Source organism: Chelonia mydas, chromosome 2, assembly GCF_015237465.2.
Source record: "Chelonia mydas isolate rCheMyd1 chromosome 2, rCheMyd1.pri.v2, whole genome shotgun sequence".
Lineage (NCBI taxonomy): Eukaryota > Metazoa > Chordata > Testudines > Cheloniidae > Chelonia > Chelonia mydas.
This window is the reverse complement of record NC_057850.1, coordinates 92,020,045-92,038,835: the sequence shown is the minus strand read 5'-3', so window position 1 is coordinate 92,038,835 and position 18,791 is coordinate 92,020,045. Positions and strand designations below refer to the sequence as shown.

General features: G+C 40.6%; 1 protein-coding gene and 1 long non-coding RNA gene across 7 annotated transcripts in view; one reads left to right on the top strand and one right to left on the bottom strand.

Moving 5' to 3' along the window:
* Positions 1-18,791, top strand: part of CDH19 (cadherin 19) — a 177,502-nt gene that overhangs the window by 31,932 nt on the left and 126,779 nt on the right. For 2 of the 5 annotated variants that reach the window (XM_043539922.1, XM_043539918.1), the window contains exon 2: positions 6,501-6,543. The exons of the other annotated variants lie outside the window; for them this stretch is intronic. The gene's annotated coding sequence lies outside the window, so the exon portion shown is untranslated. The remainder of the gene's footprint in view (positions 1-6,500; positions 6,544-18,791) is intronic. 5 annotated transcript variants of the gene reach the window in all.
* Positions 1,933-18,791, bottom strand: part of LOC122464504 — a 51,451-nt gene continuing 34,592 nt past the window's right edge. Inside the window, exons 2-3 of one of the 2 annotated variants that reach the window (XR_006288596.1) lie at positions 3,554-4,551; positions 1,933-2,341 (exon numbers count right to left, since the gene is read on the bottom strand). This is a non-coding gene — a long non-coding RNA (uncharacterized LOC122464504). Of the gene's footprint in view, positions 4,552-18,791 lie in introns of both variants that reach the window. The other variant, XR_006288595.1, reaches the window with a different exon arrangement.

Genomic DNA, 18,791 nt, shown 5'->3' with positions numbered 1-18,791 from the left:
CTCGGCAGAAGATGGTACAATAGGACTGCTAGCCATCCTCATCTCTTGCCTGCCAAGCAGAAGATGATGCAATAGGACTGCTAGCAATCTGTATCACCTGCCTGCTCACCATAAGACGGTTCAATAGGACTGACTGCAGGACTAAAGAGAATGACTTGATCAAGTCACTCCAAATTTAGTCCCTGCGCCCATGTCTGCCCAGACGCTCCTGATCGACCTCACACAGACGACCAGGAGCACCTCCGACATGATGATGATGGCTACCAGTCCTATTGCACCGTCTGCTGCCAGAAGGCAATGGATTGCTGCTGCTGTGTAGCAACGCAGTACCGCGTCTGCCAGCACCCAGGAGACATACGGTGACAGTGAGCTGAGCGGGTTCCATTCTTGCCGTGGTATTGCGTCTGCACAGGTAACTCAGGAAGAAAGGCGCAAAACGATTGTCTGCCTTTGCTTTCATGGAGGGAGGGAGGGAACGGGGGCCTGATGATATGTACCCAGAACCACCCGTGACAATGTTTTAGCCCCATCAGGCATTGGGATCTCAACCCAGAATTCCAATGGGCAGCGGAGACTGCGGGAACTGTGGGATAGCTACCCACAGTGCAACGCTCCGGAAGTCGACTCTAGCCTCGGTACTGTGGAAGCACTCTGCCGAGTCAATGCACTTAATGCACTTAGAGCATTTTCTGTGGGGACACACACACACGAATATATAAAACCAATTTCTAAAAAACCGACTTCTATAAATTTGACCTCATTTCGTATTGTAGACATACCCTTACTGAGACTGTTGAAAGGGGTCTCAAATGTCCAGTCCTAAGCACTCAGGGGCATACTAGTTGTTACTTAATAATATGCGGGAACTGTCAGTTAACGGAGGGGAGAGAGCTTCAAACAAATACAGAATTCAGTCAAGAAGGTTAGTGTCATAAATATAAAGGGAAGGGTAAACACCTTTAAAATCCCTCCTGGCCAGAGGAAAAATCCTTTCACCTGTAAAGGGTTAAGAAGCTAAAGGTAACCTCGCTGGCACCTGACCAAAATGATCAATGAGGAGATGAGATACTTTCAAAAGCTGGGAGGAGGGAGGAAAACAAAGGGTCTGTGTCTGTCTGTGTGATGCCGGGGACAGAACAGGAATGGAGTCTTAGAATTTAGTTAGTAATCTAGTTAGGTATGTGTTAGATTATGATTTCTTTAAATGGCTGAGAAAATAGTTGTGCTGAATAGAATGGATATTCCTGTCTGTGTCTCTTTTTTGTAACTTAAGGTTTTGCCTAGAGGGATTCTCTATGTTTTGAATCTAATTACCCTGTAAGGTATTTACCATCCTGATTTTACAGAGGTGATTCTTTTTTTACTTCTATTAAAAGTCTTCTTGTAAGGAAACTGAATTCTTTTTCATTGTTCTAAGATCCAAGGGTTTGGGTCCGTGGTCACCTATGCAAATTGGTGAGGATTTTTACCAAACCTTCCCCAGGAAGTGGGGTGCAAGGGTTGGGAGGATTTGGGGGGGAAAGATGTTTCCAAACAACGGTTTCTCAGGAACCCAGATAAAGTTTGGTGGTGGCAGTGGAAGTCCAAGGGCAAAGGGTAAAATAGTTGGTACCTTGAGGCAGTTTTAACCTAAGCTGGTAAAAGTAAGCTTAGGAGGTTTTCATGCAGGTCCCCACATTGTACCCTAGAGTTTGGAGTGGGGAAGGAATCTTGACAGTTAGTGTTTTGAATTTAGATGAAAAGGAACAAGTGGGAAAGGACGAAGTGGGTCTGGGAGATAGTCATTTACCCTAAGCCTCTGGATGGACTCAGGGTGGGACCCCTTACCTATGAAATCATTTGCTATTGTTAGCCTGCATAAAGCATTTGTCTGTAAGCCTGCAGTAGAGCTAGGCTATTTTTGTGCCAGACTCCTGAGAAAAGGACAGTGTATGACTGTCACTTTGCAGATGCAGAACAAAGCACTACAGATTTTATTTTCTTTGTTAAAATAGTTTGGTACAAATACACAGACGGGTGCATCTCTTACACCAGAGACAAGAACATCCTGCAAGATGAGTTTAAAATGGTTGGAGAGAAGGATCCCTATATACTTGGAATGTTGCATATTTTCACCCAATGAACAGCTCCTCTAATATTTGTAGTTATGAAGATCATCTCTTTCCAGAAGCTTTTCCTCAAGCTGCAAAATGGTCTTGACTGGGAAAGATTTGTTGTTGTTTTTTCTTCCTAAGTAGGTTCAATCTGTGGGAAACAGCATGTAGATTTGTTCTTTCCTGAGAGAGCTGATGTGCTTCAAAATGTATAATGGGCCATGGCATGCAGACACTGAGGGTATGTGCTTTAGAAATACAAAAAACAACAGTAATAATATATCTAAATGTCTCTGACATTCCTGTGCCTCACTAAGCCCCCCATTACTAAGCCCCCAATGAAAATGAGTAGGAGACTAATGGAAAATTCATTCTGCCTGTTGTTACTTTGGTGTTAGTATCTCAGTGTCTCCCAGCTGCACCATTGCACATCTGTTTCACTGGTTGCAATATTTACCCAAGATAGAGTGGCATCATCAGTTCTGAAGACACAGACATGGTCATATTTTGCTGCCCTTTTCATTCTGCAGACCATCTGGCAAGCAGAGTCACCTTTCATAGATCACTCCCTCTTCCAATACTCCAGTCACCCCATAAATGGTTCTCAAACTGTTTAATTTTGCAAGGACTATGAAGACCACTGGTGCTCTGTTGACCACAATGGGAACATTTCTGACTTAACATGAATCAATGCTACATAAATGTTTACCATTAAAGAAGGCTTCTCTAACACTAATTTGTTAGAGGAAAAAAATTCCATTATTCTCAGTTTCCCTGTCAGTCTGTTTTAATTTACTCCAGTGACCAGATTGGGCTCTGGCTGGCCCTCAGATTGCAGGAACATAAAGGTGCCTTAAAGTTGCCTCGGTCCTTTTTTGCCTAACTCTCCCATGACCAAACCTTATCACCAAACACTACTTGGCTTGACCAGAGAATCCGGCCCATTGTATCTCTCACATTATGACAACCTGATCCTTGGGAGGCCATTAATGTGTTTTGCTTGCTGGAAGCAAGAAGAGTTATGGAGGTAGAGGAAAACAAAGAGGTACAGTATTTACTTCATTTTAAAGTGAAAAAGGTTTTAAAGGTATTTTGTTGTTCTCTAAATTGTGAAAGAATAAGAATAAAGAATATTCAAACAATCCAGCAAAGAATGGAGAACATGTGTTTGCTTCTATGCAAAGGCACACTATGGGCAACAATGTTCAGACTAAAGGAAAGACAGATCCTGACCACTTTTCCAATCACTTTGTATCATTCGGAGAATACAAAATCTGGAAACCCAGTGGATCCAACTTCCTAAGGATTCCTCCTCAGGTTGTAAATAGCTACTGGAGCAGCTCCTATGGTATAGCCCTCACCCACAAAATAGGATACGTGTCTGGATAATCTTGAACCATGATGCTCCCCAACTACTTTCAGGATTCCTCACCTGTAAAATATAGATAATATGTACTTACATCAAGGGATGTTGTGGGAATAAAATAACTGAAAGTCTTAAAGTGTACTGAGATCTTCAGATGAAAAGCATTATATACAGCACGTGTAAGTACCAGCACTTCTTCACAGGTCAGTTTACTCAACACTGGAGAATGCACTACTATGAAATAGGTCCTCTCAGAGTCTCATGTTCTGCCCTAGCCAGACCAGTTTATCATTAATAGCAGAGGCTTTAAAGGGGACTGTTTGAAAGAGAGAGCATGGGGAGTGAAGGCTGTTTGAAAATGTTTTATATGGCACAAATCTAGTCAACATATTTTTTCAATATATATTACCAACTTGGATATTATTCACATATCTGTTAACAGGGTCAAGTGATCAAAAGAATGTTACTAGCAAAAGTACACACACAGACACACACACCCCTGAAGAACACCAGCACAATACCAATGTATCAATAACATCTCTCATAATAGGGCCCCTACAAAGGGATGAAAATGATAATACAAATGTAGCATTAGGGTAGGATTTTAACAGAGGGCTTTATAAGGCACACCATATTTAGAAAACATTTTTCTTTGTTAAAATACAAAGGATTTTGCAAAGCAGTATTATTTAATATAATTATTCATTTTCTGTATCATGTCTATGATTTTCTCCTCTTCATCAAGACCTGATTTTTCCGGTCAACTGAAGGGTCACCAACAGAACGTGCTTTCCAAAGCAAGTAGACTGGACTGAAAAGTAAATCTCACCCAGGGAGAAAAGAGTTTAACTGCAAAAAGCTTCAGTGAATACGCTTATCCCCCATACTGAGAATCCAGACCAATTTGACAGAATAAATTGCCTTGCTGCTCAATGAGTCCCTCTAACAAGTACAGATTACATGTTTAAGACCTGTTGTTGCCTCCAGCCAATGTAGCCAGAAAGAGTGTTAACTGTCCGTGTCTCTGCTTCCCAGCTAGTAAAAGGAATTTGGCTCTGAAGACTGACTTCTAAGAGAAAGCGAAGCGGAATGCTGAAAAACACAATTAAAAGAAGGATAAATAAGTGAAAATGTTTACCACCACCAATTGGCATAACATTCCAGACATATTAAGTAAAGTTACGCTTTCAACTAAGAGTATAATACTTTGTTATTTATTGGAATGCAGAAGAAAATGAAATTTCACAAGCCACACATATTAATGTGCCAGATGGGGGGAAGGGGACCCATGTTATAGATTCTGCTAATGTGACTCCTTGAAACAGTTAGAGCTTCATGCTGTAACAGGCTGAAAATTAAGTGCAAATTCATCAGTTTAATTATTTCTTCTTTTCCTTTTGTGGGGGACATATTGAAGACCAGACATCTTTTACTTAATCACTGATTACATTTGTTGCAGTATATGTCTGTAAAACAAGTGTAGCAAATCTATTGCTACGCTGTATTGTCAGGAGCCCCAGTTCCCCTTCCTGAGTTTGTAGCTATGCTGTATGAAAAACAGAAAACTCTCTTTCCCCTGCTGGTGGTTTGAATTGCTCTAATTTGTTCTGGTAATAGGCCCCAGATGTCAGAGTATAAAAGGAAGCTGGACCCAGCAAAAAGATTGCCATTCTGACCTTCTATTGAATTCTAGAGCTCTTGCCCTCTTTTGTCTTCTGAGCAAATCAAGCATTCACAAACATGCTGAATGGAGTGGAAAAAGCAGCCTGACTCTTGTGAAAAAAGTCACAAACAGAACTGAGATGGCCGCTTGCCACTTTCCCTGTCAGGGTGACATCTGCCACTGTTTGTTGAGCTGCCTTTTGTGGGGGAAAAAGGAACCTTAACCTCAGCAGAGCTGTCTCTTACTTCCCCCCTCCCTTCTGCCCCCTCCATCTTTTTAGCTGTTTCTTTTTCTTCTTCTTCAGAAAGGCTTTTATTTTTAATTCAGTCTTTGGAGTCTATCTTTTAGGAAAGATGAAGGGTGTATCTTATGGGCTTTTTTCTTCTGCAACTAGCGCCCTGACAATTCCTTTTTCTCCTACTATGAGCATTTAGTTTATTATATTTACCACTCCATTTGTCTTGGCAAAACAGGTTTACATCTGTAAAAATGCTCAGTAGAATAAATGCTCAGTTGAGTAAATCAAAGTGAATACAGCCAGATGCCTGCTAGCATTGATAAGAGTCCACATTCATGATAAAGTCAATCAACTTCTACACAATTTATGTGTCTTAGCCTCTAAACTACAGTTTTGGTTAACTGATCCTTGGCATGTTCAAGGAAATCTATGCAGGAGTATATTTTTCTGTTTGTGGGAAAAGATAAGGTTCAGAAGTAATTTTTTAAAAACATATATTTCAACTATTAAATTTAGTTTGCATGATTCTTGCTCACATAGGACTAGACTGCAGCTTTGCCACAAGCACTGAATAAGGGGCAGCATGCAGCTGTGCGGCACCAGAAGCAAACTAAGGATCATAGTGTGACTCAGGAAAAACTCTGAATCACAATATGGCACTTGGTTCCCCTCTTGTTCCAGTGAGAAAGTAATCTGGGTCATCCCAGTATTGGCATAGATTATTTTCCCCTCCAACTTGGTTCAAAGGCACTGGCCAACACACTGTGGAGCAGAAAGAAGAGGCCCCACTGAAGACACTATCTGCACAGTCCTATATGGACCTACGTGTACTCTGAGTAGCCTGTGCAGAAGAGTTAGGTGCTGGCTACCTGGAAGAATATAGAGTGAGTGATCATTTTGCCCACAGCACAAAAATCAACATTGAGGGTTTTCACCATTTTGGGGTCAGATTCTGCAGCCTTTACTCACATTGCGTAGTATTTACTCATTTAAGTAATCCCATCCAATGTGTGTCATTGTTCCAGCATGGTGCTCTTTGGTAGTTAGGAAAGCAGAACTGTAGAAAAGTCTGTTTTGTTTAATGTGCAGAGCTCAAATGAGAAAAAAAAGTCTATCCCTCTTTTTGATTTTGTGCCTCAGGTTCAAGAGAGAGTGAAAAACAAGAAACAGATTTAGGAAAAAGGTAAGGAGTCTCCCATCTTGTTCATTCTTTAGGATTCAAATAGTACATCTTGGGCAGCTAGGAAAAGGCCCCCAAAAGGTTTGTGAAACTGTTAAATTATAATTATTTGCTCATTGCCTTAGAAAAAGCATTTCACTATTCAGAAGGAAGCCTGGGGCTCATTCTAGAGCTAATGGCTGTAGAGCATTCTCTGCAGTCACAGCATTCTCCATTATTACTAGAGAAATCTTTCAGTTGTTGCTTTAGATTGATTCAGCATGACAGAAAAGCCAGTTAGCTACTCATATGCCTTGAGGTTTTTTAAAGCTGTGAGTACAAAGGTTCTACCTTTTGTAACAGGTATGCCATCATGTAGCCAGGCTTTGTTTAGGACTGACAACCACAATATTTATGGATCGGGCATCCATGGAATTTAGGACGGGGCCAGCCAGCAACCCAACCCTATCTCTGAAAATGCTGTCCAGCAAAAGAACTGTAGCCTGCCAGACTCAACATCTAGAAAATAGAAGAGAGTTATATGGGTCCAGAGCCTGTTGGAGATTGGTGTCCTAGAAGTGAATTAAACCTGTGTCCAGGATCACTGAAACTTTAACAAAGATCACTGACTCTTTTTCTAAACAAAGGTTGACTTGGGTGTTTTGTGACAAATGCTTTGCACTTTCCTTACTGCATTTAGTATTACCTCAGAACACTAGCAATTAGCTGAAACAAGTTTGTCTGTTGTTATACAGTGTTGCTGTGCACTGTTCAGATGTTGCTGTGTTTCACTCCAGAGCTAGCGGAGCTTCAGTATTAGATTAAGTGATTCTTATATTAACATCATTACAGTTCACAAAGCATGGAAGGTTGTATATAAATGTAAGATATTATTTTCAGCAGCAAAATCAGATAACGTAACCAAGTAAAAATCAAATATAATGCCTGCTAGACTAACACTACTTCTCCCAGGACTCATATTCTTTGGAGATTTCTATTTAACTCTTCCCCCTGCCCATTAATCTCCAGTCCATCTTCTCTTTTTACATTCTACAGCACTAGCTGACACACACTAGCAACAGGAAGACTAGCTCACTAAGGCAGCAGCTTGCACCCTGCTAACATTGGCCACTGATATAGCAGCATGGTGACACATAACAGACAAAGGTCACTCAACTTCTGTCCCTTGGTTATTCATTTCTACACAGGTGACTAGCACTTCAAGATTCCTCCTCCTAGCCTGTCATGTTGCTTCACAGCAGTATGAAAAATAAGGAAAACTCTTGCCTTGATAAGGTCTTCTTTATTAAATGTTGCTTTACTGACAGGTCAAAAATATATGCTCCCTTGCAACTGTTAGCCAAACTCAGATGAGGTGCAGTAGAAAAAAGATTGTATCCAGTAACAATTGCCACAACAGAAAAATTCCAGGAAAGAAAAAAAAGTGTACTTGTTAAAGATAACCTATTAAATCTAAATGGAAATATGTAGTGGAGGAATCGTATATCTGCAGGGCTGACATAAAAATAACCTAATGTGATGCACAAATTCACTCAGATACCTATGATAGTAATTTTTGTTGATGCTGAGCACTTTAGGATATATTCCATCACTGGCACCAGACTATTTATCTTCAAGCAAAAGAGCTTTCAGCAGTTATGCAAGGTCTTTTATTTAACCAGGATAAACTTGTATAGCACAAATAAGCCTAGCATTTGGGTATTCCTTTTTGGCTCAAAAGTATTTAAAACAATGTATATATGAGCATTTGAAACATATTTCACTTTCTCAGCATTCTCTTTCCTCTCATAAATTTGTCATAGCTAACTTTGTGTAGGAATGAACAGCACATTCACTGATAGGTTGCTACAGCTGTAATTTCTGTCTGACAACAGTATAAACCTCAAGAACACTTCTAAAATATTCAAGTTCAGTAGTGAAAGAACTTGTTCTGAAGAAAGGAATACCATTGATTGTTCTGAGTCCCTGGTCCCTAGTGAATAAAGGTGTGAGGCTGTGAAATCCTCAGAAGTCATGTGTGAGCCCTTGACATGATCTAGAAAAAACTGTAAATATACCTGATGTTATAAAACTGAGAATTAGAATATAAGGAGTCAGATTTTCAGATGAGATCCAGCCCCTACAGTGGCTAACATAGATTAAAATGCGAGGAAGACATCACCAATTTTAGCGGCTGTCCTCACAGGTCTTGACGTCAAATTACATGATGACACGGCATCATATTATCTGGTGGTGATAGGACACAGCAAGAGGAAAAGAATAGGGACAAGAAAAGAAATATATCTTCAAGCAGTTGATGTCCCCAGCAGAAGGACAGAGCTAAATAAGCTAAACTTTCTGACTCTGACCCAGAATATCACTTAAGCATATACTTCATTTCATTGCCACAAAATACAATTGAGGCCAAGAGCATAGCAAGATTTTTTTTAAAATTAAAGAAAGAAGATTAGGCATTTATATGGACAATAAGAACATTCACAGTTTCATTAGATAGTTTTAAAATATTAGAATATTCAAAGTCCTTTGAAGTCATAGAATCATAGAAATGTCAGGCTGGAAGGGAACTCAAGAGATCATTTAGTCCATCCCCTTGTGCTAAAACAGGATTAAGTCCACCTAATCTATCCCCAACAGATGATCATCTATCCAGTTCTTAAAAATCTCCAGTGACAGGGACTCTACAACCTGCCTAGGTAACCTGATTCAGTGCTTAACTATCCTTATAGTTAAAAAGTTATTCCTAATACCCAACCTATATTTCCCTAGCTGCAAAGTCAGGTATTGCAGTCTATTGCTCTGCCACTGTTGGGTTGTTCCTTATTAAATGTTGCTTTTGTTTATTTTTAAATGTCCCAAGCAGTAAATTTTCCACCACCTCTTTGGGAAGACTGTCCTAGAGTCTAACATAATCCTATTGTTTGGATGTTTTCCTGGTATTCAGCTTTAATATTCTACATTTTATTTTCAATCCATTTCTCCTATTTATATGTCTTGTATTAGCCAAAATAATTCTTCTACTTCCTTTGTAATAAAACCCTTCATATAGTTTTAGATTGCTATCTTGTCCCTTCCCTTTATCAGCACTTAAGCAGGTTGCATAGACTTAACCCTTTAAGGCCCAGTATGTCAATGTAAAGGGGTTCAGAGTCCTTAATTGGAATGACAATCTGTCCCATACTCTTTTCTTGTGAATTATTTCTCAGAGCCCCCAATAATTTATTTTGCCTTTCTCTGAACCCCTTCCATTTTGTGAATATTGCCCTGCTAATGCAGTTCCCACTATACTCCAGGTATGTTTGCACTCTCTCCCAATTCAGAACAATATGTAGGTAGCCTAAAAGTGTATTAGCATTTTTTTTTTGCTGTCACGTCATATTGTAAACTTATGTCTAATTTGTTGCCCAGTATGTAACAGTACCAGAAACCAGCATAGAGTGAAGGTTATCACTGAAATACCCAGTGCAAAAGTACCCAGTGTAACAGTACCCGTGCATAAGCCCCCAAATGCTCACATATCTGAAGGCTTATCCTGAGTGACTTCATTACTGGAAGTGCGGCCTCAGGTAGGTGACACATCCAGGAATATCAGAAAGGTACTAATATTTCCTGTGTCTGTCCCCAAACTGTAAACCAGCTCCAATATTACCATAGGGGTGTACTTCTAAGAGAAGGACACCATCATTTTAAAGCAGTGACAAAGTTCACTGTAGCTGGGGAACAGTAGTTAGAAAAAAGAACAGGAGTCTCTAAGGTGCCACAAGTCCTAACAAATGTATTTGAGCATAAGCTTTCGTGAGCTACAGCTCACTTCATCGGATGCTTTCAGAATGCATCTGATGAAGTGAGCTGTAGCTCACAAAAGCTTATGCTCAAATACATTTGTTAGTCTCTAAGGTGCCACAAGTACTCCTTTTCTTTTTGCAAATACAGACTAACATGGCTGCTACTCTGAAACCAGTTGTTAGAAAATGAGTAGAGGTGGTTGGAACGTTTTAGACCAAATAAAATTTCATGGAAATGTGCTGTTTTGAGAAGAGGTACCAGTTATGATTAATCAGGAAGGTTTTTGAGACCCAGGGCATTCTGATCACTTCTGAACACAGAGAGAAAGAGAGAGACCTGAATCGAAAACCATGCAGAACAAAACCACATTTCTACATCTCAAAAGTTGTCATGAAATGGAAATATCTTCTAGACAGGTATAAAAATAACCATACTGGATTTCTTTGACCCTCAAAAAACACTCCAAAAATGGGATACGGTGCTTCACACTTTTTAAAGGTCATGGGAGTAGATCTCTCTTGACTGATATCAGTGCTGCTACTGCTCTTTCATTTGCCTCCCTCCGAGCAATCACAAATGAGCAGATCACCATATTATACGCCCATGTATCAGGGTGGAATCCAGGACTGTGAGACGGCAATATTATGTAGCAACTAGAGTCTTCCTCTGCCCCAGTAGGATTCTGCCAGTGCCTCTGTCAGGATGATAGAGCTCCAGACCAATATGGTTCTTCTCGAGTCCCAGGTAGGGCAGACAGACTTACTTAGCCTTCCCTGACCCTCTAGAACTGCAGTTTCTGGCCCCTGGGATTTCAATATATGGGCTGTGCAGAGAAGAACAATAGAAGAAGAATTCAAGGAAGAAATGTGCTTTGAGGAGAGGATTGGGTGAAGAGAAAGCCCCTGGTGGGCAAGAAATGAGACACTTCTTCAGCCATAGGAAGCAGTATTACAGAGACTGGCACATAGAGTAATAAGGAAAGAGGGCTGTGAGGTCCATAGGGAGCAGGAGGAAATGAGAGCAGAAATATAGGTGGGGTGAAATTAGATGAAGCTTTAAAGATTAGAATATCGAACTTGATGCAATAAAAATCTAAGAAGCCATGTCAGGATTCAAGGTTGAGAGTGATGAAGTGTTGGGCGCAGAGTTTTGGATAAACTGGAGGGGGGAAAATGAGACGGACCCAGGGGATATTACAAATATCATTATGAGAGATTAATAAGGTCCACAGATATGTTTCAGGCAAGTGGATAGAAAGGAAAGGACAGGTAAAGGAAATATATTGCAATTTTATGTTGTATATGTTTGTGTCTGTCCAATACAATTAGTAATGTGTGCTGGTTTTGTGAGGCACTAAAATTATATTTGATTATTAAAATAAAATAAAAAAAGGAGTTAGCTGCTATCACATCTGGAGGACTGAGCATCTCCCACCAACCAGTAAAATAGTTGGTTTGGGGTGATAATGCTAAATCATGATTCACAATCACAATCCACCACTATTTTTTCCCCTTCTTAAATGTCAGGTAAAATCGCTGAAGCAGGAAGTGGATTATTTAACTCACAAAGTGATAATGTGCAGCACTGTTAACACTTACAGGCAGGAAATGAAATCTGAAGTTGTAGTAAGCTTAATGTGGTTAAACAGATAATTATGTAATTTCCTACCTTGTGATTAAGAGCCCCACGCCATGGGAAAAAGGCAACAAATTGTCAAATTGCCATTGTTTGATTTCTGACAGAGGCCAGGACCTTCCCCGCCTCGTTGTGGCCTTCATCACCCCCCTGCTCTGCTTTGCATTGCCTGCGAAGGGCAGAACAGACTGCTCTTGCAGGAGCTGGAAATTGAGAGGCAGTCAGTCTTTATAACAGGAGAGGGCAAAAGCCAACTCTCCACACTGAAGATTTCAGAGCAGCCAGATGAATGGCTACTTGCACTTCAGAGAGAAGGAGGGGAGGAAGGAAGAGAGGCCTGCGATGGTGAGATTGAAAGCATTAACGTTCTCCACACACTGTTCTGATATACGTCTGAGTTGGCAATTTAAAAGTTTTTTTAATTTGTCCCCAGCACACTGAACCATCATTGTTTTCACCCTGTTAGCTTCAGCAAGTGCAAAAACAACAGCAACAACAACAAAAAAACCCCAACCCCACAACCTGAGGTATAATCATGTTTTGTTTTTGTTTGTTTTACTGATCAATGTTGTGGTTTGGAGGACATGATAGTGAGCTACAGTAGTCATTATGTATTCATTTTGGTAGTTTATTTTAGTAAGCAATGTATAGCTCTTTCCAGATATCTTTTATTTTCTGCTCATTAATTGAGTCCCCATTTATGCTGTTCCTTTTGCATTAAAAGATGTATTGCACTATTTAGAGCCTTAATTTAGCCCATATGTCAAAACTATATCTAAATGAGCCACTTACAGTACTTTAGTGTGAAATACAAGTCTCTTCTCCCCTGCACGACCATATTTTTCCCTTTACAGATTTGGCTTCTTCAGTGAAAGTAAAGTATTGTCCTTTAATCAAAAATGAAATAAAACTGTATTACCAAGAATAATACTAAAAATTATGGGAAGAAATACAAATATTGGGATATCGCACCAAATCCTGAGCATATAATATGCTGAAGGTTTTCAGGGATATTTAATCCTTGGAAAAATAGGTCAGATCCTCAGATGGTGTAAATTGACTAAGCTGCACTGAAGTAAATGGGGCTGATTTACATCGGATACATTGTGCTCCAAACAGCGGACTATATAGTCCTACAATAATTTTGAATGCCATGCATTTTTTTTGTAAAGCCTTATTAAAAAAGTAACTAAGTTGTTTTTCCTGTTATCTGATCATTTTTACCAAAATATATTATTACCCTGCATGTTCCCTAAAAGAAACTCTTCTTGTAAAATATTCTCTTTTGTTGCCAATGTTGTTATACAGCAGAACAGGTAACTGCAGCGTATGTAAGAATAATGAATATCTGGCTGAAGAATCAAGACAAAACATTTTCCTAAATTCTTTCTCAAGGCTAGTGAGGAGTTCCACCTGTTTTGTCAATTTTTCTACTGTAGAATTGACAGATTGAGAGGTTGGATGAAATCCTAGCACCATTGAAGTCACTGGAAAAATTATAATTGACTTCAATAGGATATCACTCCTTCTGTTCTGAGTTTCCACTGAGAAAATTTCTTCTACTGGAGAATTTTATCTTTTTTGCTATTAGTCCTGCACTGGGTCAGATTCTAAGCTTATGTAAACTGGCATAGCTCCTATGAAGTCTCTATTGAATTGGACACTGAATCCAAGACAATACATTTACAGTTGAATATGGGAAATGTAGCTCTTTACCTCTTCTTGGCTAGCAGAAGAGTGATTTTTTTTTCCTTTTGGGAGTTTTACCTTTGCCCGGTTAGAATGTGTATATAACTTGCATGATGATACTGATGTTCACAATAATGATGTTTACAATAATGATGTTTGTCATCTGCTCCATTGCCAATGGGATCTGCTCTCTCCCATTTAGCACTATGCAATAAACTCTTCATTCTCACACTTCTTAATTCTACATTCTGAGGGCTCAGTGAACTTTTGCATTGATTTATGTACATAAGGCTCCTTCTCTGTTCTAATGGTACCAATCTCTACTTTCCTTTTAATGAGGAAAGACTGGGTGTGTCTTTTAATGATTTATGGGCACATACCATTTTTTAAAAAATTTCAATTAGTATTAATCTAGAACTTTTTTTCTCTATCCTTAAGAATCAGAACATTTTCTGCGCAGGTCCTTTCTCGCTCTGGCAGTACTCTTTATTTATATATTGCTTATTACAAGATAAATATTATTACAACCATGGTAATGTTGTAATAATGATATTTAACATCTGTTTTATATACCAACTGTTTCCTAATTCATTAAAAAATTTAAAAAGAAGTCTGTTGTCAACATTTCAATTCAGTCTCAGGCTATATTTAACATCAGAACATTTCACCAGGTTAGGACCCACTGGCTGACTTTGTTTCTTAGTATCAGAGCATTTTCAAGACTTGTAAAATAAGAAATAAAACAATCCCCAAATTCTACATGGAGTTTGGTTCTAATGGAATTTGGGGAATCAGTATTGCATTTAGTCATACTATAGCCACACTGATTGTCGTAAATAACTCTCTGGCACCCAGTGCTGAGCAAAAGTAATTAATTTCCTAGTTATGGGGTCTTGTTATGGATTTGACACACATGGCCAACTTGACTGTTCTCATTTTTGTAAGTAAGTTAAATTTCAGCAGCACCTCTACTGTAGTTTCTAGTTGCAGAGAGCTTATATCTCAAGGTAAGGGACCTTTTCACTACTTTACATACATTGGACTTGAAAACTTTTCAATCCCCTGGGACTAATGTGGCACCTGATCCATCAATGTGGACTAGAGTAATTTTGAACCCAAATCTTGAAGGTTATTGTTGAGGTCAGTAGTTGCCAAGAGTACTGCATAGCACATCCCGGTACTCATACAGAATCATAGAATATCAGGGTTGGAAGGGACCTCAGGAGGTCATCTAGTCCAACCTCCTGCTCAAAGCAGGACCGATCCCCAACTAAATCATCCTAGCCAGGGCTTTGTCATGCCTGACCTTAAAAACTTCTAAGGAAGGAGATTTCACCTCCTCCCTACGTAACGCGTTCCAGTGCTTCACCACCCTTCTAGTGAAAGTTTTTTCCTAATATCCAACCTAAACCTCCCCCACTGCAACTTGAGACCATTACTCCTCGTTCTGTCATCTGCTATCACTGAGAACAGTCGAGATTCATCCTCTTTGGAACCCCCTTTCAGGTAGTTGAAAGCAGCTATCAAATCCCCCCTCATTCTTCTCTTCCGTAGACTAAACAATCTCAGTTCCCTCAGCCTCCCCTCATAAGTCACGTGTTCCAGTCCCCTAATCATTTTTGTTGCCCTCCGCTGGACGTTTTCCAATTATTTCACATCCTTCTTGTAGTGTGGGGCCCAAAATTGGACACAGTACTCCAGATGAGGCCTCACCAATGTTGAATAGAGGGGAACGATCACGTCCCTCGATCTGCTGACAATGCCTCTACTTGTACATCCCAAAATGCCATTGGCCTTCTTGGCAACAAGGGCACACTGTTGACTCATATCCAGCTTCTCGTCCACTGTAACCCCTAGGTCCTTTTCTGCAGAAACTATTTTTTTCACAATCCCATTGACATTAGTAAAGCTCTTCATGGTTCTCCTTGCAGACATCACTAATGTATTTTTATTGATTCTCCATTTATCTAGCTATCTAGTGATCTGATGAAGACCCTCTTGAAACAAATAAAAAAGCTCCCATTAATCTTGTGCATCAGATATTTGGGGTTGGGGAGGTTGTTATTTTGCGGTCAGAAATCCAGCTCTTAGCCAGAGTTCCAGAGCTAGGGTCTCTCTTGAGAAAAAAAGGCAGTGGAAAAAAATCACTGTGTAGAAGGCAGATGGGCTGAAGACTCAGGTGCAGTAAGAGGAAAGGAACTCAGAAGCCACAAGGGAAAGAGATTGCACTGGAGCAGAGCTTCCTCTCCCGCTTCCGATTCCAAGTATCTTGACATGCACTCTTCAGTCTGCTGAAGAGCCTTAACCACAATCACATAATCAGTGTACCATGTTGTCAAAGTTGAGAAACCTACGTCTGATGGCTAGCAATGGATGTCCCAGTGTGGCTCAAAATAAAAAAGGAAGTAAACATTCAACCTATGCAAAGTTTTTGCAATATGTCCATGTCAATCCTTTCTTAGAGGCACTTCCCAAGTGGGAGACTCTTAATGCCCACTTCTGTATTGGGCTTTCTCCGGAGGCCACAAACAAAGATACCAATTGTCATGTTAGTCTTTTTGAACTGACCATCTATCCACTAAGACGTGGTTCAGAACACCAACTCATTTCACTTCAGAGGCCATCAGATTGTAACAATGACTTTAGGACACTACTGATTTACTATAGGTGGGATTTGAACCGACATCTTCACCGTTATTGGAAGGGGTCCATTAATAATCAGTTGATCTATCCCACTCCCCACAAAGAGTTTCTGTCTTTGCATTCTGTTCAGGCCCAGGCCTATGAAACCTGGAAGGGCTTTGTGCTTCAGTCAAATTAACTATTGAGGATTAGGAAGAAACAGAGGCCAGGTTATCCCATAACTACCTACTAAAGGGTTTCTTGTACCTTCCTCTGCAGCACCTGGTACTGGCCACAGTTAGAGACCAAAGACTGTATTAAATGGACCACTCACCTCAGCCAACATAGGTTTCTGTGTTCTTGTAAATAACTGTAGTGCTGATAAACAGTGTATCACGATATGCTATCAAGCAGAAACTCCAGGAGCTTGAATGTCCTGAGTGCAAAGTTTTTTTTTCAGAATAATCTATGACCCCCTACCCCCCGCCCGCCCCCAGGACCCAGACCTGCTGGCTGATTCCAGGGTGCATGCAGCGTGGCGCCAAGACAGGCAGGCAGCCTGCCTTAGCCCCCTGCTGTGCCGCTGACTAGGAGCCACCCAAGGTAAGCCCACGCACATCCCAACCCAAAACACCAACCCCCTGCCCCAGCCCTGACCCCCCCCAAACCTGAAGCACACTCCTGCACCCCAAACCCCGCATTCCCAGCCCAGAGCCCACACCCAACCCCCTGCTCCAGCCCAGAGCCCCCTCCCACAACCTGAACCCCTCAACCCTAGCTCCACCCCAGAGCCCTCACATCAACCCGCAGCCCCCTCCCACACTCCAAATCTGTCAGCCCCACTCCCAAGCATGGAGCCCCCTCCTGCACCCCAAACCCCTCATCCTGAGCCCCATCCTAGAACCAGTGCCCCCAGGCCAGAGCCTTCACCCCTCACCACACCCCAACCCCCTGCCCCAGCCTGGTGAAAGTGAGTAAGGGTGGGAGAATGTAATGAGCAGGGGAGGGGCTAGGGTGTTTGGTTTGTGCAACTAGAAAGTTGGAAACCCTAGCTAAGGGGCTGGACATTACAGGAAGTGATCTGAGGGTTTGGGGGGTTAGGAACCTGTTACTACCTGTACAGAGAGAGTGCAAGGTCTACAAAGTCTTGTAAGGGAGTGCTGTGCTGCAATAGGCTGTTCGTTTTAGGGAGCTGATCTGCAGCAGACACAGAAGACTATTTCACTCCAAGGGCCGGTAGTTGTGAGGTGACTCTGTACTTCTTGGGAACAGCACACAAACACTGTGTATTACAGGGTTTTTATAAATGGTTTTACTGAAGTAAAATTCTTTACATAGGCACAGTAGTTTTTGAAATGAGCCAAGTTAGTTGTGCATTCATTTGCTGCATTGCTGCAGAGATTCTTTAACAGGAATATACAGGGACAAAATAGTGTAATTTTCATTGGAGATGTCAGTTTAACAGTGAAAGCTGCCTTTACTTGTTGATTGATTGGGTTAAAGCAGAAATAGTTAAAAGCTGTTAATGTTCCTTTAGGGATGTGCAGAAAAACTTCATGAATCAGAGGGGGCGGGGGGGGGGAGAAACCAACCAGTTAACCAACTAACCAAAAAACAAAAACAAAAACACTTGAATCTTGAATCAGTGGATATGAGCAAAAATGTTTATGTTCTATATGTCAGAGAATTTAGTTTATAATTCAGGTATTAAAAATTACCAAAGGAATTATACTCTCTCAATAAAGATGTGGTGTGTATGATTTAATCTAACAAGTGATTAAAGCACTGTCCCTATAAATATCTCTGACTTCTCTGTTGAATCTCTAAATTGAACAGAAATTAGAGACTAATCGTCTCTTTTGAAATTGAGGCAGTGGGCAGGAAGGGGAGTGCATGCATGTGAATAAAATTTTAGCAACCTTGCTAGAGGACCAAACAAGGTTATCACAACAAAACTTAAGCACTTATAACTCTTCTCATCCATATATCTCACACAGCTTCACAAAAGAGGGACATATTGTCTTCATTTTGTAGACTGGGACACTGGAGCACAGAGGCAAAACACTTCAACTAAAACATGCTTAAATACTTTCATAAATAGGGATGGCCTTAAGCACATGCTTATAGTTAAGCAATTGCTTAGCCAAATCAAGACAAAACAGATTCTTTTGTCCAAAGCCATTCAGCAAGTCAGTGGGAGAGGAACCGAATCCAGGTTGCCTGTCTTCCAGTCCAGACCCTATCCAATAAACTGTGACACTTTTGAACAAGCAAATAGACTGACATTAGAGCGGTGTTTTCTCCAGGTCAGGCTTAAGGTATATTTGTAAGGCAGAGTTTAGACTGGCACATGCCATTCCATTTTGTTCTCTATGATAGGCCATGTAATTATTGAAGCTTTACATCTGTAAGCCACTACTTCCCTCATAAGAAACCCACTGCAAATCAGTGATAGCAACAATTTAAAGCAAAAAACCCTTGGATTAAAGGTATGTACAAATTTGCGTCAATGTGAGACACTG